Source organism: Solea senegalensis, linkage group LG3 (genome assembly GCF_019176455.1).
Source record: "Solea senegalensis isolate Sse05_10M linkage group LG3, IFAPA_SoseM_1, whole genome shotgun sequence".
Classification (NCBI taxonomy): domain Eukaryota; kingdom Metazoa; phylum Chordata; class Actinopteri; order Pleuronectiformes; family Soleidae; genus Solea; species Solea senegalensis.
The window spans coordinates 28,740,424-28,761,427 of NC_058023.1; the positions used below are offsets into that span (position 1 = coordinate 28,740,424).

The 21,004-nt window shown below is 42.1% G+C and overlaps 1 long non-coding RNA gene across 1 annotated transcript in view; it reads left to right on the forward strand.

Moving 5' to 3' along the window:
* Positions 1–21,004, forward strand: part of LOC122765969 — a 48,842-nt gene that overhangs the window by 24,194 nt on the left and 3,644 nt on the right. The gene's annotated exons all lie outside the window — the stretch shown is intronic.

The window sequence follows — 21,004 nt, forward strand, 5'->3', positions numbered from 1 at the left end:
TACAGATGTGATTTCGATATACTATTTATTTCCCCCCAAAATACAATATTTTAAGGACAACAATATAATATACTGTACATAAACAATATATACATGTGTCTTTATGTAGTGGAAGGAGGGAGAGAGATTTAAACATGACGCAAAACTACGATTAGAGAAAACCACAGTCAAGACTATTTCCATGTCAATAACTTCAATGTATCGCGATGTATTTTAATGTATTGATATAGATACAGTACAAGAAATAAGGCTGTTTCTTTAGGCAAGATCTCGGCACTATAATCAGTTTCCTCCTCTTCTCAGTGCCATACATGCCGTTCACAGATGCCAACAGGGCTAGAGGAAACGATTACGCGCATAATCGATCATTAATCGATTCCAAAAAGAGTTGTCTGCTGTGTGTTATAGTGTTTTTTCACTATAAAAACAAGATTTCTGATCGTTTTAAATGTGAATATTTTCTGGTTTCTTTGCTCCATAAAACAAAGAAATCGTTAAAAACTGAATAATTTCAAAAGACATTTGAGAACATCATCATTTCCAGGTTTGATCAATATTTTTCAACATTTTCTGGACCAAACGATTTCTCGATTAATCGAGAAAATACTCGTTAAAGCCTTATTCATGGTTAAAACAAGATTTCCTATTGTTTAAGCTTCTTAAATGTGAGTATTATCTTCATATTTTTTGCTCCGGATAACAAAGAAATCATTAAAAGTGAATCATTTTGGTTTGTGGACAAAACAAGACATTTCCAGGTTTGACGAACACCGCTCAACATTTTATAAGGTTTTCTGATATTTCATGGACCAAACGATTAATCCATTTTATCAAGAAAATAATCGACAGATTAATCGATTATGAAAATAATCGTTTGTTGCAGCGACATGTAGATTAAACAATTTGCACTTGACTGGTGATAAAACAGGCATTTTCAAGTATTTGTTCAAAACAAACAAGCAAACAAAAACCAAGAAAGGGATGTTTCCTTAGCCTGTGATCGGGGGTTGATAGAGAAGTGTAATGAAATACAAGCCAGAGCAGAGGAGATGGACTGCTGGGCGAGTCACGTCTGTCTGCAATGCACTTATCAGGTGGGGATTTTCTGGTGTGTCAGTCGGTGTAGGAAGCCTTCAAGGGGGATGCTGGGGTAGTGACAGGGCTATCTGCCTCTGACAGCCCAAAGACCTAAGAACCGGATGGCTGTGGGAGATAAGGCTCTGTCGCCACTGGACACACACACACACAAGGAGCCAAGACACACACATATTGAATTTTCCTGACAGCACAAGCACACATAAGCACACGAACAACACGGCCCAACAGTGGCATTCACTTTGCATTAACAAACACCCTATTGCCTGACCACTCGCTCATTCATTTACTCATGACACACACACACACGTATGATACACACATCCTGGCTCCCTGTCTGCCAGCGAGTAAGGCTTCCCATTAGCTGTGGTGCAGTGTGCTGGGTGAGGAGCGCTGGGGCGAGAGACATCAATTTGCTTCCTCTAATGCGCTCGCTGCCCCCACAAGACATATTGATTATTTCTTCCCCGCAAAGCGACAAATAGCAATTTCAGGGGCATAATGGAGATAGATGGTTGGTTTATAAGAAGCCCCCAAAGAAAAGTTGTAAGGCGATGGAGGGCTGGGGTGGTTAGGAGGTGGACGAGGAGGAGGCAGGGGGATGGGGAAGCTCTTCCTCCCTCATGCTCCCAATTCCCCCGTCTCTCTCGTCCACTGCTGTCTTTTGTCCACTTTTCCCAACGTCGTAAAAGCTGTGTTTTTAACAAGAAAATGCCAAAAACCTGAACACGAGGTGCCTCTTCCGTTTTATTTTCCGCCCATCCTGCTCTATTCCTATAAAGAAAAATACTGAAATCAAGATTTTTGGACAATATATGCCTGATTGTAGGACCACATTAAGAAAAGAGGACACGAGAAACGGAATTCATAAACGGCTGCTCTATTATGCCTCCCCCTGCTGATTTCTGACAGCATCGTAAACACCAAATTGATCCTCCTTCTAACTGTATTTTAAATATGAAGTCATGGGCGGCAGAACACTTTCCACAGCTCACTCAGGACAAAATGGAGGTCTTAATCATCGGTGGTGACACACGCAGAGAGAAACTCAATGGCAAACTAAAAACTGAACCCCATGTAATCAAGTAAAAAATGATTTTAAAGAAACATATTAAAGACAGCATTTCATTTCCCAGAGTTCTCTCCCAAGCCAATGCAGAGACATTAATTCTTGCTTTTATCAACTGTAGGATTGATTATTGTTGTGCTGACGTCTCTTCATTGGCTACACGTGAGCCTCAGAATCGATTAAGGTCACTTTTAAAGCTCTTAATGGTCTTGGGCCTTCATATTTATCTGATTTGCTTTGACCCTTTGAACGCTCAGGTCTTCTGGTTCTGGTCTTGGAATCATCCCAAGATGTAAAAACTAAAACGTAAAAGGTGAACCAAAAAAAGCAACAGGTTGGTTTTCCATTACAATATAGTACCTACATAACATGGGCAGAGTCATATCGGCACGGCTGCACGAGACTGCTGTTACGCCGTTTTACACACGTCACACAAAAACGTAGGACGAGTGACTTGAAAAGCAGTTGTTGTCAGTGTAACCGAATCATTAGAATCAGTAAAAAGTCCACAGATTTGTTCAGTTCTTCCTGCAGCAGGGGTTGTGATGCGCTTGGAACCAACTATCGTTAATGGAAAAGCAAAAATAACCGCGCCGAGGCGAGGCGCGCTGGGACCCATGTGCGTTAGTGGCAGGAATTGCATTCTGTGCATTTTCAAACAGTTTTATTTATACATTTATATACATGTATATTTATAAAAGTTTCCCTCTCACAGTTTTTAAAAGTCTCCTCAGTCGCTTCCTCCGGTTTGAGAAGAGGAAAGTATGGCAGGAAATTGGGATGCGCAGATGTTAAGGCGCGCCACCGATGCACATTCATTACATGCCTCCTCCTAGGAGCGTTGCCTCCTCCCGTCTTAATGGTTGTACTGCAGAGAGCAGCTGCTGCCGCAGTGTTTGCTCTGCCTCACCCTCTGTCTCTTACATCTACTTCACATCCCCTTGGTAGCACCAGTGTCACTGAGCCATAGGCTTCTCTTCTGGTGAGATAATGAATATTTGATTCTCGCAACGCTGCGGGTTTCTGTTTTTCAGGACTCATTGCAGGATTGACATTTCGAGTAACAGAGGTTGCTGTTTTCATCTTTGCCGGCCCTAAAGGCTCGAGAAGATTCGCGCGCGCATTTTGTCATTCATCATCTGTGACAAGAAGGCAGATGCTTTCAAATCTGTGAAACCTTTAGATTTTGAAGGAGTGGACATCAGTGTCATTGCACAGGCTGTTTGAATTCCCTCTGACAAAGGCTGATAAATAAATCGCTGGAATTTTTGCATTTCTTTTTGTCTCGCCATATATGTTCTTCAGACTTCAATTCTTTATTAACTGAGATCCAGAGGTGTCTTTTCCTGCAGACAGTTGTCGTGTTCACATTTTATCTTATGTGGAGAGCTGGCTGATTTGAGGTAGCTGATGGCTGTCAGCTGTATAGCAAATCAGGGTTGTTGTAGACTCCACTACTGCTCATCACATGATGGACTGATGGGAAATGTTCAGCTGCACAAAACTTCTTACTCTCTAAAGAGATGATGTCTGCTGAGGATAACTCATGTAGAGACCAGGATCTAAATGAATGGACTTCAGATTGCTAAAAAAACCAAGATAATCCTGACCTGACCTGCAGTTGCTGGTACAGACACTTATGATAGAATCCCTCAAACACGGCTGCAGTACATTGAGTGATATCATGAACAGATAAGTGTTCAGATATACACATCCTGAGGGAGTAGAGACTTGAGTACTTTCCTAAAAATATTATAATAGTTGTTTATTTAGCTCTAAATACATAATGTGCCACAACGACAGTACGTCTGTGTTCCTGACCACTTGCACACTTTTAGTCATCTAGTATCTGAATGCTTACGTAATGAAACTCAGTAGTGAATTCTACCGCACAAAAAACCCAGTAGTTCCACAGACGGGTCTGATAGTATTGCTTGACAGATGAATGAGGAAGAATAACTAGAGTAGGGCTGAAACAACTACTCGATGAATCGCTTATGAATTGATTACTAAATTAATCGTCAACTGTTTTGACAATCGATTCATCCGTTTGAGTGTTTTTGAGGAATTAAAACAAGTTTTCTGATTTTTCAGCTTCTTGAATGTTGAATAGTTTTTGGTTTCTAGGTTTGAGAAACACCGATTTTCTGACATTTTATGGACCAAACGAAACGATTACTTGGTTAATCGAGGAAATTATCGACAAGTGAATCGATAATGAAAATAATCGTTAGTTGCAGCCCTAAAATAGAGGCAGAATAATAATATATAATAATAAGAACCATAAAATCAAAAGTTATGCACCGCATCTTTAAACATTGGGGCACCTAAAGCCTTTTAAAACTTAATAATTCAACACGACATAGCATAAGTTCAATCGTGCGTGTTTACACGATGATGTTCATTAATTCATGTGAACGTATTTTCATTAATAAACAGATTAATCAACAATAAATAAATATAATATCAGATACGTTGTTCCCAAACTAAGTTTAATCAGCCGACCAGTCATTACCATATGGCACATACTGTATGGGGAGGTCCAATTATTCAGGAGTCTGCAGTCATGCTAGCAGCTCTGTCAGACTGAAGTAATGTGTTAACACTCTCAAGTCGGGGTCATTTTTCACTCCGTGTCACAGTGGGGAAAAGCTGAGGTGCAAAAAACGAAAATAAATGGCGGCTGAAAGTCATTTAGCGGCTTCAGTTTCGTGGGTCCCATTGTCGTGTGCGCCGCCACAAGACATAACAACGGTTTGTTATGTTTTTCTACGTTGACATCTTAAAATGTCTGCAGTGAAAACGGCCCTGTGTGCAAGGGAAGGCGGGAGAAAGGTGATCAGAATTCTCTCTTTGTGCAGACAGAACATCAAGATCCATTTCTCTACAAATGCATCATACTCTTACTTTAGTGCTTTTGATTCGGGCCACGGGAATGTTTCGCATCTTAAAAGTGTGAAATATTGCAGGGGGAGGGTTAGGGTCTTTGATCTCCCTTCTTTCTTTCTTTTTTTTTTTTAAATTCTCAAAGGGATGTCTTCCTTCTGTTTCTTTCAAGCCTCACTTCATCACAGTCCCTCTGAATATTTCATGTGTCTCTCTTTGCCTCTATCGTAATCTTTTCTTTCAGTGTTTAGTCAACGGAGAATCTTACAAATCACAAATCCAGACCTTGTTTGCGTCTCAATTTTTAATCACTCAATATTTTGAGTGCTCTATTTGACTGACGCAGGAAGTAAACAAGATAGACAATGTCTAATATTTTGTAATGTTCTATAATGCATAGGTAATATGCCGTCGCACTGAAAAACAGCCTCTTCTGTAAAATGTTTAATATTTTAATGCATCTTTAACATCCTGTAAAGTCTCTAAATGTGCTTTAAAGTCTCACATTTTGCACCCAGCGCTGTGCTCAGATCAAATGTGCCCCGACCTTGTGAAATTAAGCAAGCGTAACCGGCCATTTTCTTGTTTTCTTTGCAATAATGGATCACGGCTTTAATTGTATGCAACAAGCCTGCAGTGGCCCATTAACCACAGTAAATTATTTCCACAGCTGGTTTGAGGAATTGCTAAACTTTGACCATTCCGCCGGCGTCGCTGGTAACTGTGATCAATTTAGTTTGTTAAATGAAGGTAATATCGCCATTACAAAGAGTCCCAGCAAGTTCTCTGCTTTCATGTGAAACGCCCTTAACGAAATGGATTTTTTAAACACCCCGGCCAATCCCCAACAGGCTAATAGCCCCTCTTTCCCCCCCCAGAGACGCGGCCGATCTAAATCATAGGAAGCAGCTCCGACAGACGTAAGTGACACGAAACCGCCATGCAAAATGAGCTTATTATCCCCGTTACTGACATTACAGCAGGGCCGAGCTGTCAGTGATCACAACAGACATGTTATATACAACGGTGGCATTACAGCGCCCCGCACTCGATAGGGGGGAATGATCCACAGCGGTGATGAAAACAGACAGGTGAGATGGAGGAGAAGGAGGGGGCGGCGGACGGAGGGGAAAGGAGGGCAGAGTGGTTGTTAGTGTGAGGAGATGTGCGGAATATCAGGTCGGACGGAGGGCGCAGGAAAAGGAAGGGCCGGACAAAGGGAGGAGGTAATAAAGATGAACAAGTGAACGTAGACACGGGCGATGGATGGATGGTGGTAAAGAGGGAGGACAGGGCGGATGGATGGAGGAGTGGGAGACGGAGTGATGGAGGGGTGAGGGCGCTGGCTATTATCCTGCATCGATTTACTCCAGTCAGGGATGGCGGCAAGTGTAATGAAGTGTGGGATCTAGGGGTTGCCACGTGTGTTTGTCTACTCCTTATAGCTCTGTGGATGCTCTGTGGATGTACTGTGCTATGATGTCTCACCTGTGTGTGTGTGGGTGGAACATGCACATAGTTAAAGTCTAATCCGCTGTGGTTAAACACAAAATGAGGTCTGTGTCTGCAGGATGCCTCGCTCGAGCCGGCCATTGATTGTCTGACAAACAGCCTCGATCTTTTAAAACTACAAGAGCCAGACGCTCCAAAACCACTAGACCGTATAACCTCTAAATGTTGTGCCCAAAGACGTGCACAGTGCAACATTTACTTAACTTACTTAACATCAAAGAGCGTTTTTTATTTTTAAATTTGATTTGAGTAGAAAGAACTAAGTCTAGTTTAAAAAATAAAATGGTTTACATGAGCATTAAAAAAACTCATGTTTACATTAGTTTATTGACATTTAATTCATTAGTTATCTATTGTATCAACTGAAGATTTTTATATATAAATTGCCTTCACTGTAATGTACAATGTTCTCATTAGTGTTTTGAAGGATAAGATTATAAGAAAAACAAATACCAAGCAGATGTTTTAGGTAAGGCAGGAAGTAGATTAGAATAATGACTACAGTAATTCAAATGATTGTTAGTATAAGGCAAAAACAAGGTCTTTGTAAATTCTCCTGTCCCTGTTTGCTCGTCTTCCTTTGTAATTCATCATAGTTTGTGGTGCACAAATCCAAACTCACTGCACAATTTAAAAGAAAATTAAAAGAATGATGTGCTTCTCCTCGCAGGGAATTGCATGCAAGGTATAACGTTTGATAAAGAAGCAACAAATGAGATTTTGTAAACGCGGGGACTTTCCCACTCATGAGTAGAAGGGGAAATCACCGCTACAGGTGAGATAGAAAAAAGTTGCTGCTCCTCCTTCACTCCCTTGTTCAGTTTCTCCATCCCCCGTGTTTCCTCTCCACCTGAATCCCCCCCCCTCCCTCCCCTCTTTTACGTTATTTCCGTTCCCCAAAGCCCTGCACTTCTTCTCCCAGTCTAATCTGCTGCTCGACATGCTCCCTCTTTGTTCTGCCACCCTGACAAGTCGTCTCGTTCCCCTGCTCCGAGGACGGCCCCGGTGTGCTCAGGATAATGGAATGAAATGCTGGAGTGATAAACCCCTGAGGATGCTGGGGGAAAACACCGGAGTGTGTCAGGTGGGGTGATAACACTCTATTCTGCTGCACGTCTGTAGAAGGAGCAGGGATTATGGTTTTACAGGCAGCCTTTGCCAATTTGCAGGCCCTTTCTGCAGGCTTGGATGTTTACACTGGAAAGGTATCAGGGGTGTCAGGGGGCGGCAGAGGAATATTCTCACGTCTGGCTCGCACAAAGGTCTTCATTAGTTTAGAGCTTTGTGTGCCTCACGTCGCGCAATCATCTGTTAGTGGACGAGCAAAGTCACACTATCAAGCGTTATTGCTCCCGCAGGATATTAGCATTCCTGGAGCCCTAGATTCAAGGATGTAGTTATAATTTGTTTTGTCCAGTTGCACAGAGGTATCACACCTACATTTCTGCCAAAGGGAGAATCACTGATGCAAAGACTCAACAAGACAAGCGAACACTTGTTAATGACACCGAGGTCCATGACATTGTTTATTTGTTAGTTTAGTTGTCAGGGACGGTGTGTAGAGGGTTTATTTTTGGCTGCACTTGAGTGAGCTATAAGCTCGTTTACATCTGTCCTTCCCTGGCAGGGAAAACTGAGAATGACAGCTCTGTTAAGAAATTTATTAAAACAAGACATTCACAACAAATATAAAACCTTAAAATGAAAAGAAATTAGATATTACAGTGTTAAAACTCAACAACAATGATGTTTAGACATAAGAACATTTAGATATAGTAGGGATTTGGACCTCAAATGTTCATATATATGGTCACAAATGCAGCAACAGTTGGATTTAGGTTGCAGTTGTAGGGTTACTTTTAACCTGTCATAAATGTAATTAGATTAGATCAGATTAGATTCAACTTTATTGTCATTTTGCAAAGACAGAAAAGTGCACTGTGATATACAAAGTATAGACAAGTGGTTTAGAGTAATATAAATGAAATATAAATATGTGCACTGTGTTAGCAGTTACTTTATAAGTGAAATCAAACCACCAACAAAAATGAGAACTGACCCAACACACCACTGTCAGCATGGAAACATCTAAAGGTCAGGGAAAACACAGAGTATTGAGACGGATGGAAAAAAAAAAAACTTTGTGGATTTAGGTCTTTTCAATGAGAGAGATTTATTTTAATCACTGGAGGCTGATATTGACTTGTGGTTTAACATTTAAACCACAATGTTTCTTCTTGACACCTGTCCAGTGGAAAATATCTTCATTGCCTCCCGGCAGCTCCTCTGCCTCGCTCTCAATTTACCTTGTCAGGAATTCAGATTCTGATTGGAGTGACTTATGTTTTAAACTTTAGACTGCAGAGAGAGAGAGTGAGAACACAGCCATTTTATATTAGGAGCAGCTTTTGTACAGTTGACCTGGTCATAATCAGACATGAAATAGGATTCACAGGATCCAGACTTTGAGGTTGGATTGTTGGTGCAGTGAGACAGTGAGGCCAGAAATCAATAACAAGTTGATTGGAGTTTGTTGCCGCGAAACTATTATCAGAGTTTGAGGTGCGCGAGATGAAACTTGGCCATTTGCAACAAACATTCTGTCTTATGCTGCAATCCACCCACTCTTGACCCCAATCTCCCACATATCCACGTTCCACCTCCACAGTCTAACCCACCACATACCATTTTGCCCTAAAGTCGGCGCATCTCACAATCGAACATTCTTTAAACTGACCTTGACCACACACACACACAAAAAAAAGAAGAATTGAAAAAGCGGGGGAGGGAGCTTTATAAGAAAACCTCCCACCCTAAAAATAGAAAAGGTGGCAATTAAATGCCAATCTAATCATCTTGCTGGTAAACGAGCCCTGAAGAATCCGCCCTCATATCCCCAAGGCTTTTTTTTTTCACGCCACTTCCTCATCATCGCTGGCTATCGGCTTAATTACGCCCCCGCCATCCCCAGATAAGAGAGTGATAGCCTTATCACCACGGCTCATTTCCAAATCCATGAAATTAATAAAGTCTGCCTCCCATCTCACTTCTGGGGCAAAACTTATATTAGGTGTCACGTACGAGAACTCGGTGAAGTAGTACTTTGCCTGTTCTTGCAGTTGGCAAAGAAAAAGTGCAGGAAATCATCCTGCAAGAGATTAATGACAGTGAGGGAAACGGCTGTGTGTGTTTTTTTTGTTTTAGGCAAATTATAGTTGGGCTGTAGTTTCTCACCCTGATGATGGTTATGTCTGTGTGTTAGTTTAATGATTCCTGTGGCTTCATTTATCACTCACACGGTAGCTGGTTTGTCCATTTGGTCCAGTTTGCTACTTCATTTTCCTTAATTTCCACCTTGGGAAAATGGCTAATTTGCACAGTTTTGTTAATGCACATTACATGTGTTTTGATATGTTAGTAATTCATATGTTGGGACGCAAGCATTTCCTGCAGGCACTCCCGGCTTGATAATATCTTTATCCGTGGATCATCAATAAACCTCAAATAAAGTGGAGCTGATCCACCTTAAGTCCGAGTTCTCCGACTCTCCATGTTGGCTGCTTTAATCAGGAGGGAGACAGCTGGTTTCAGCACGCTGTTCCACCTGCCTGCTCCCCTGAGTAAAGGACTGTGCTTCACCGACCAAATCCACTCCAAGTCTCTCTCCGAGGCACACTCTAGCGTGACTGGCAGGGGTCTCACACATCGATTTCAGGGAGAAGGGAAGGTTGGGCGGACCCGTCACCGCACCAGTGCTGGCAGTGGAATGAGACGAGCTCCCACTAGGGTTGGGCCTGTCATTTATTTCTAAACGACGGCAGATGGTGGGTTTGGCTCTTGCACCATTCTCTCCATCTCCCAAGGTGCACTTCTGTGATGGATGTGGCGAACGGGAACACTGCAGAGAAGGCTGAGGCACATCTGTGCTGGACGATAACGGGGGGCAAAGTATGTCTGGGCTTTGTAGCCCGTCGACTTGCTTCCGCGTATTACTCATTCCCACACAGACCTCTTGGGAACTCGCATCTCTTTGAGTTTATTTGCCTCTCAATTTCATAGCTTTGCCTTTTGCTGCTCTTATCGGCAGGACACCTTTCTGTTTACCATGCCTATAGGTAGACTTTGAAGCTTGACACGGCTACCTGGCTGAAACGTCGCTACAAACAATCCCTCTCCCGTGAGATATACCTCGTTTGAAAAAAGCATGATTACATTAATTGTAGCTGTTTTATGGTATTTACGTTACGGTATAAGAACATTTAGAGGAAGTTACACCTCCTTTTGTCATTAAGTGTTCGGATTAAGACGTGACATCCACGCTGAGTGAACACCAGTGCATTTTTTCACTTTTACGGAAGTGAAAATAAATTCCTCCTCTGTTTCTTCTGGGGTCCACGGAGTCCCTCTTCCCACGCGCCATGTGACACAGCAGATCCAAACACACATTAAAAATGAGCAATCGCCGACTAACAACACCCTTGCAAAGGTCACGTCAGCTTCATCATCCTAATCATCGGCCAACATCGCTTGCCATGATTTAGGGATGCAGTAAAGGCGTCCTGACCCGCCCAGCCACATCCCTGGCCGTGATGTATCCATGGCAACAGAGACATTAGGCTGCCTCCAACGATGCATCTTTGGGATTCTCTGTGCGTCACTGCAGGGTGACGAGTCAGGCGTAAAGAGTCGATTTAGCTGCGGCATTGGGGAGGCTCGCACATTAGCAGGAAGGAAATAGGAGCCAGCAAATACTTAGTGGGTGATTGGCTCCACAATAACAGTACACCCCCTTTGGCAGCTCGTCAAGCGGTGCTATACGGATGCCATTACAAACTCGGGGCCATTAGCCGCCATCGAGGTTTTGTGAGGCATGTCGCCGTTTCACGCCTTTAATCCACAGGGCTGTTTTAGGATGTGTATGATCAGTTGTATACAATGTGCTTGTCCTTTTCTACCAAAGACGGGAAGAAAGTGCTGTCATGTCACCCAACAACAAAATGGAAGGTGTTGGCAATTAGCAAAAATCTGTTGTTTTCTTTATCAGATCATAACACAGTCAAGCGCCCAATTCATGCAACAAGGTAAAACATGTACTTCAGATCTCTTCAAAGACCTAGTTACATCACTTCCCTTTGCAAGAAGAAGCAATTTGGGTCAAAACATTGCAGAGTGTGTGTACACAGTGCCTCAGAGGATCAGACCCAGATCCAAGGCAGGAACAAAACCTTTTCTATTTGCCTTGATAAACTTCCGATTTTCCTTTTTAGTTTTTCACAGAGAGGCACACTAATGATAATATTCTGGTTAAATAGCTCCTTATTGCAGCTGTTGAGTGCATTTTTTTTTTGCCACAGACATACACACGCAAACCCAAAGATTTCCCTTGCTGTAGGCAGCAGTGGAGACTAGAGCAGCATTATAATGACTTCCTCACTGTATGAAAATGTGCTTTGTGATTTGTATGCCTCATGCCGAGCTGAGGAACAGTGCATGCTGTACGTAAGAACTATTAATACTGGGAAAAAAAGCTAACTTAACCGGTAGTGGATGAATATTTTATCACCACGGGGTGCATTAACATTTTCTCTAGTTCACTGTGTGGTGAAAAGGCACGATGAATAATGTTAAAAGCGCTGCACTGAACCTAACGCAAGAAACAAAAGATGTGTTTCTAACCATACAGGTCACACACTTCCACAATGTAACAGGACACAGCAAATAATTACATTTTCGTGCACAGTATCCTCTAATGTACATGTAGTCGATTTACAAATTTGGTCTGCAAAATGAAAGTAATTAGCAGCTGGTATTCACGGATAGCTTGGCTGTGAAAAGAAGTGCTAATAAGATGATTAGTGAGCTGCTAATGGAAGATCACATACCTAGAATACTTTTTTTGTGTGAATACAAAATAGGCGAGGAATAATTTAAGCTCATGAAAACACATTTTCGTTGGTGCAGCTCAGCTCTAATTGCACTCACACTTCACTCCTTCATCACAAAACCATGACAATCAACACTACTACACTACTACCGTCCACATATTGCAACAGGATCAGTCATGATTACCTTGCGCCCTTTACATTATCGCAAACATACGTTTGAAAGTAAAAGCTTATCGTTGGTGAGATGCAATAGAAATAAGCAATTAATTCATCCAGTCTCAGGGCTGGAAGAAAATCTATTTTGTGTCAGTCTCACAGAAGTGAAGATGAATGTTCTGCTGAGAAAACAGATTTTATAATGTATAGCTTCAGTCGGTGAACTTTGAGCAGCATCAAGTTGTTTATTATTTCAACTTCAAAGAATCCTGAACTGGTGCTGCACTCGTACATAGCAACAGTACCTGAACAGTATTATAGTATTTATGCCTGTCTTCCATGCCAAATAATTAGACAGAAGAGCTTCAGCGCATGCACCTATAACTACATTATCTGGGAGGCTCTCACATGCCGGGGACAGACTACACAATTTTCTTGTCCGTTACGTGTCATATTAGGCAAGAGCCATAAATCCAAGACACAAACACACCTGACTGTACTGTGCTTCACAAACCTGACCAACAATCACGAGCAATGTGATGACAGTGGAATGAAGAGGGCCTTGAGGCTGGGCTGGACGACAAACAATGACGCTCAAAACATTTGTCTCTGTCTCGTAGTTTCCCACCACAAACTTTATCTTCTCTACTTTTTGCACATGTAGAGTGCTTTACATTATTGGTGTGTCAGAACACACACAAAAAAAAGTGTCATAAATGATCAGTTTTCCGGACCCAAAAAGTCCCAAAACCTTACTAGGGCTATCCCTTTTTCCAAAGGTAAAGTTTAGAGGGTATTCCCTCGAAGATATTTCCCCCCCAATCCGTATGCACACAAACTTGACAACGTTATTTATTGTTTGTCTTAAGTTAGGGACACAATACACAACTTTCACAGTTGTTACCGATTTTGAAAAGACTTTGAGAACACAATAAGCAACAGGTTTCTGCAGATTTTGAAAGACTGGGTTTAGCGACTTTGATATTCCCATTACTTCCTGTCATCTTCGTTTTTCTGATGCTACATTGGCTTCAATCACGTCCAGAGATGGCTCAAAAAATTCAAACATGTTTGACTGGCTTCAACTGAGGTCGGGTCGGGTCTGTTACCCCTCACACGCAAATAGATTTCTGTGCCAGCTAGCCATTCCAACTGTCCCCAACTAGCACTGACTGGTGCAAACCCTGCCCCAACTGTGAATCGTGGGTAAAATCGGGCAAAAAAATCTTGTAGTGTGTCCCCAGCTTTAGTGTCAGTCTTGCGAGATCGTCAAGACTCTACTTCCACGCGCAGCTTTTCCGATGCTTTGGTGTTGCGCTTGTCCACTCACGAGGGCAGCTTAGCTTGACTGCATTCAACGGCTTCACAGCAAAGCTACACAACGTCACCATCTTATTTTTCTGATGGATTCAAAGTGGTAGTTGCTAGTGCTAGTTAGTTACCTCAGACAGTCTGATGTACTTCAAGGCTGTATATTTGGAACTCAAGTTTAAAATTTACCCCTCATTGTAAAGTTACAGAATGAAACCCTGCATTTTGCTGCAACCTTAGTGTTATGGGAACTAGAGTGTGAAACAACTTCTGCAACTGTCCTGTGTAGCGAAACCTCTGTTTGAATAAAGGCTGCGGTTACAAACCTCTTGGGTCTACACAGGCTCGAATACCACAATTAAGATGAAAGCAGCCGTCAAATAGTGTGTGTTATGTAAAATTAGCTGCCTGCCATGCCCTGGCCATCTGTATGCACCCCAGTCATCTCCTCTACCACCCAGGAGATGGTGCAGACTCCCCAGGAGGGTTTTTCTTTTTCTTTTCCTTTTTTCCCTCTTTTACTTTACCAGCCCCACAGGCACCCTCGCTGACTGGCATCTCATTAGGAGAGCAGAGCGTCATGCTTGTGTGTTTGCCGCCAGACAGGCCACACCACAGGCTGCATGCTAATTGCATAGGCGTAGCCAGCATGAGACGACCTTGTACGGCAACAGAGGAAAGGGGGCATAGAAGTGATTCTGTTTAGCGTCTGGTAGGATGGAGCCTCTCTTCCTCAAACGGCTTGTTGTCGTGACCTTGGGCGGCGAGGTCAGCCATGTCTGACTGCTCACTGCATTGGCATCATGGAGTGGAAGTTTTATTAAAGAAGTATGAAGCAACGCAGGGTGTAATTAACATAAGAGGAACTTCTCACATTGTTATGTAACCGCCTGTAATGAGTAGAGCATCTCTGAGAGCGACGTTATTCTGACATTAATTTGCTGCTTATCACAAGTTTACAACGGCTTCAAAGCGCTGACTTTCTCCCTCCCACTTGACAACTCATTAGGTTCAAGGCTTCAAGTGAAAGTCACGTTTAAAAAAATAACACACTTTTGACAATCATTACCATGACAACGGAACACATCTTGGCGGCAGTATGTGGACACGTTTCACCACTGTGACAATACTTTACCCACCTCTCAGCTGTGCTTCCGAGGATTTGGCCGCCTTTGGAACAGGACGCGTGATTTACATCAAACATTAAAAGCAGCTTTACATATTTATTTTTCCTTTGACTGACATGTATGGACCTGCTCGCCTCGTATTTTTAAAATCCTGAACCCTGTGCGGCTCTATCTGTAATTTCATCATAACCTCTCCTGTCCAATAACGCAACCTTTTGGCGTGGCGTTCAATCTCGGCACTCACCTCTGACAGGTTCTCTCGCGCAGCTAAACCGTTAGTAACTAAGCATAAGATTCAATTCCAATCAATCACAGATGACGTCAACGCTTGGATGGGGAGGGAGCTGGAGGAAAGATGGAGGCAGGAGACTCTGGAGTGTGTATGTGTTCCCACAAAGGTCAAATAGGGCTTCTCTTGTAAAGTAATAAGCAGCCTGCAGGAAGAAACAGTGGTTTCATATCTTACCAACATTGCAAAATTTAATTTTAGGTCGTGCAAATAAAGAATATAAAGCATGTGATGTGTGAGAGAGAGACGTGGATGCAGGGACAGAGAGAGTCTGCAGCCTTCTGTTTTAGTGCCATTAGTTCTTCCCTGCCACTCATTGATAAAGAGACGCTGCCATCAGCCAAACCAGCCATCTCCTTCAGTCCCCATTAAAATGTCGTCATATTAAAAAATCATTTCAGGCCTTTGCTGATGAGCGTTTTATTGCCTTCATGAAAATGTTCTCACGTTGACTTCAACGAGAGAGAGAAAGAGAGAGGGAGAGAGAGAGAGAGCCTTCTGTGAGTTATGAAAATGGGGGAGGAAGAGAAAGGACGGAGTAGATAAGGGTGATTTGTTGCGTACTTGGGAGGAGGGTTTTGATTTTTATTAATAATTTTGTCATTTAGTCGCCCAGTATAAACATCATCATCTCCATGCAGTGTTGTTCAAAGAGGTGGCGAGAAGTAAGTGAGGCTCTGTTCTGAGCACTGAGCTGAACATGAGCTCAAACTAGTGAATTATGTTATGTGGTGCTGCAGTACTTATGTTTTCTATAGCTCTTTCTATTTTTCTGTACTTCTGTTCTTTGTTTACGTGCGTCACCTCTCAAATTTGTAACTATTTTTTAAATTAAAGCTGATAAGCTTGCCATACGAATATCTTTGTTCTTTAGTAGCAAAAGCTAATTTTCACGTTACTATACTGTACTTTTTTGTGTCGCCTGTATCAACACAACACTCAAAAAAACCAATGTGTAGTAATTGTGCCAGTGTGATAGCCAGTTTTCTTTTTCCTGTGCATGTTAAACTTTTCTTTTAAACACAGCAGGTGAAATATGAAGCGTCATCAGCAGTTTAACGGCTTATAAAAGCGTGAAACCAACCAACCTTTTTTATGTTTATTTTTTCGTGAAATGACACTAGTTCTACTGATAATTTCTTCTGGCTTGTTAAATATATTTATAGCAGGTCTTACCCTTTTAGTAAGCGTCATTTAGAAGTCTCAGTCACAATGCAACACTATCCAGTCTAATTAGCAGATTATTCTGCTCCTATACGACTGCTGCAAGCTGACATCTTCGACGCTACGTCCTCCACAAAGGGCACTTCGCTAACCGCCCGATGAACTGAAACTTATATGTGTAGTGACGTGATTAAAAACACCCTCCAACTGTGCGGGTCAGTCAGATATTGCACTGGAACAGGGAGTTAATCTTCTACTTGCTTACAAAATGCTTCCGCGAGCATTTTCTCGTTGAGACACATCAATTTGGGAGGGAGGAAAAAAAAAAAAGCAATCTGCTTTATACACTAGCAGTGAAAAACCAGCAGCAGCAGAAACTTAGAGGCGTATCAGGTGAAGTATAAAGGTTACAGAGAGAGAGTGGGATTTTCACACACGCGCGCCCTTTAGCAACAACATAATGAAAATGCTGTGGTCTCCTCTGTAGCCGCTGTACGTTGGCGTCTACAAAGAATGAATTTTGCTGTTGCAGATGCAGGTTGTCTTTAATGAAGGTCCTTGAAACATCAAAGCCTCAACGAGGATTAGGTTATAAATGGACACGCTCTGACGTCTGTTTGTCCTCATGGGCTCATTATCTGCTGTAACACCATTGTTTCCCCGTTGCACTTGCATTTTTGCTGATGTGTTGCCCAGATAATAATAATGATAATAACAATAAAATGTTGTGAAGAGAACAGAGAAACGACGCCGCGCGTCGCTCCCATGATGTAAATTTAATGCCGCCATATGCTGATGTTTGCAGGCACCGGTGCTGATTAAATGATTCGGTTTTATCTGATGAAGAAGTAAAAGTTCTGCACCATTTGTTACGTGTGGCGGCACGCTATCTGTCTCCCCGCCGATAATCAAATATCTATTCAAAGTGGAACCAAAGTAAACGCATTAGCGTTAGAGTGTAGACACTGCGCCGTTTTCCCTGAGCTGTGTGTGAGTTGTCTTTACGGGACATTTCAGTAGTTTATAAACGCCGATGTACACCGGAATCAATCTATTAATGCGGGAAACGTTGAATTATGAAAGCAAATTAAACACACAACGCGTGGGTGATAAACAACGCCATACACACAACTGTGGTTTGCGTGTGCGTGTTAATGTCCCACAAGAATATGCACACAACTACTTGATTGGCCTCAAGGGATGTAATATCTGCGCTTTAATTTCAGATAGCAAGTAAGCATATCCAGTTACAAGCCATTACAGGGGTTTAATGCCAGCCACTGAGTTTGTTATGCTCTCTTTTTTTTTTTTTTTCCATCCTCTCTGCTCAGGATTTAGCTGTGTTTGAGAGCAGATGAAAAGATTTCTGCTATGTGGGTTAGAGTTCTTGTCTTTGCAAAAATGTGTGCTTGTAATTTAAAACGGCGCAGTTGAAAATAGCTTGACTGCATGTGTCTCATCTGTTACGGCTGATTGTTGTTCCTGTTCCTTCAGTTAAGTGCTAATTCCGAAGTAGGAATAATAAAAAAAAAAAAGTTTGAGACAGATAGGATGCAACTAATTGCCCTTGCAGTCTGTTGGTTATACATTTCCTACATATATTTATTTATTTTTTTAGGATGCACTCTCCACTGTGGCTGCTTGACAGAAAAGTTCTTTTTTTTGTTGTCGTTGTTCTGGCTCGGGGGCTTTTGTTCGCACTCTTGCCAGTCACACGGCTGCTCGCGGCTAAGGTATTCTCTGGGTTGCAAAAACAGACAGAACACGCCAAAAAAACAGCGTTCGGTCATTACTCACCCCGCAGCTCGCCGAGCTCTGGGAGGGAAGTAGGAAATGAGCTGAGATGTGCCAGTCAAGAAGAGGAACTGGAGGTTGTTCCCATCCTTTATCAAAGTATTACCAAGTATGAAAGACCCGCTTGCACTGTGCAAGTCATGCATTTAGTTGTCAAAAACCAAAATGTCTCGCAATCAAATACTTAAAATGACATATTTGTATGTCAAAACTGTTAAAAGTGGATTAAAGGGCGAGTGTGTGACTATTTCAAACCAACGTGTGCATGAATAAAACATCTGGACTGCCACACGGGAGGTCAAGGTGAAAAGAAACGGAAGCAAGAGATGACAGACATGGTGTATACTCACCACTAAAATGACCTCACCGTCTCCTTTATTCAAATGCACTATGTGTCCCTATTTCACCCAGTTGGGTTTGCACCTTAACACAAACACACCCTAACCTGAGCATAATAATTAGTGACATCCAATGGCGAGACTGCTGAGTGTAACAAAGGAAGGATTCCTCCTTCCTCTCCCGAGCACATCAGAGGAACTACGGTGGGCTATACATTCTAGAAAATATGCTCTTTTTAAGCTTTAAGCTGCAAGACACACGCTCTCTCTGGTTTGGGCTGACATGACCACAAGACAGTGTCCTAAAGTACATCTAAGATACTTATTCTAAGCGATTCCACACTCATACAAACATACTTTGGGGCAAATCTGCCAATAACCCTTGTCCTAAATTTCAAACACTAGACCTTTTACATCAGAAAACATGTCTATGTTCCACTTCTTGTCATGTTCAAATCATGCATGTTGTCTATTACGCAGGAATTGTTCTTATATGATTTTTTTTTTTATTAGTCAGTAAAATGAAGATACTCGTATAAAACATAACTAAATTTCAGACAAGTGTGCCTCCAACTATTGAACCAGTGGAAAAGAGTTTTTTTGAAAATGGCCCGTAGCTCTCTCAAAACCCATGTTTCTGGGTGTAGTATGAGCTGATAAATACTGTGTCCAGGGGGGTGATGTTCATTTGTGACATCCTCATTTCATATTCTCGCCAGTTGGGCTTGCCTCAGATTTGAGGTGTAATATAGACCTGCCAAATCAGCGGTAGCCCCATTACTCATCCCCCTCTGCGCTGTCTCCTGGCTGGTGCTCCAGCACTAATGCAGATTACGGGGATATATGAGGGCTATTTTGTTCGCTCCAGGGTGGAAACGATCACACGGCTACCCCATCTCTCTCTGATGCGCGACTCTGCATCTGTTCCCCCCCTCTACGAAAGCCTATCTGGAGATCCATCAGAGCCCTGCCCTTATCAGATCTGTGGCTGCTACATCTATTGCACATTAATAATGGATGCTAAAAAAAAAAAGGAAAAGGGTCGCTGTATCAACATGCTCTGGATCCTCTGAGACATTGTTTGGTTAAGTGATTGGTGGGGCTGACTTTTGATGCAGTCGGTGCATGTTAGAAGTATCACATGGTGCTTTCATGATCGATGAGAGTAGACACAAGGGTCTGCAGTGAGGGAGAACCAGTTCAAGCTCATAATGGTTTTTGCTATAGTTCTAATGTTTAAATAATTAAGTTTATTTGTGCCATGGACACAACAAGAGAAAATGTGTATAATAGCAGATTTAGGTATCAGACATGATTAAAAAAAACACACTACATTGACGTTAACAGGTCCAACGTGTCAACAAAATGTGCCTCAAACTTTCAAACGTGGAAGAAATATGTTATTGTAAATTGTAAATTATTGTAAATAAGTATTGGATTCATTACAAATATCCACTTTTCTGCCAGTAGTAACTTGCATTAGAGGGATTTGTGCAGGTGTTAATCTTCATAATCGATATATCTATTTATTTTTCCCCCGACTGCTCCGAGACAATCCCCGCGTGATAAACGAGCCGCGCCGCATTCTCCGTAGCACAAAATCACTCACAAATTAAATACATTTCCAGCGTTGCTGTCTGACAGGGAACACAGGCGTATTAGTAAGGAATTCTATCTGTTCTGTGACCGGGACACGTCCAAAACCACACGTGTCATCTTATTGCAAGTCTCTTCTCATCTGTGGGGTAAATAGACCATTCATCATATTACTGGGCTTTTACAGCTTGACTGTTTGAGTGATCTGTCTCTCAAACGGCCTCTCTCCCTGGCAGCCCAATCAATCATTTTTCAATGAAGATGTCACAGCTCATTGTGTGGACTGTTATCCCAAACTATTTTCAGGCCCCCCCGTTTTATTTTGACCATAAATTAAAACTTAAAATGTTTTTTTTCTCCTCAATGAGAACAGTTGGTGTAAAATGTGCAGCTAGAGTGTTTGTATATGAAATATCCATATTCCTCAAGGCTTTTATTGCTCAGCTGTCAGCACTTTTCACCACAGTGGGTGTACGAACAGGTGTCATCGCTATCAACTTTTCATAAAGACATCAAGTGGGAGCTGCTGCTGCTGCTGCTGCTGCTGCTTCTCAACAAGGGACGTAATTGGGTTTGTGGTTAATGGCAGTTTGAAGCTGCAGGTTGTTTTCTGTAGATCTAGCATATACTTCCTGAACTATTTCACAGTGTATCATTTGCTGCAGCCTGCCTCGCCACAGTAACACCTAATATTAGGCAGCACAAATTCACCATTAACTAGCTACTAATTAGCATGTATATTAAAGGGATACGTTCCCTTTAATAGTCGTTACAAAGCACTT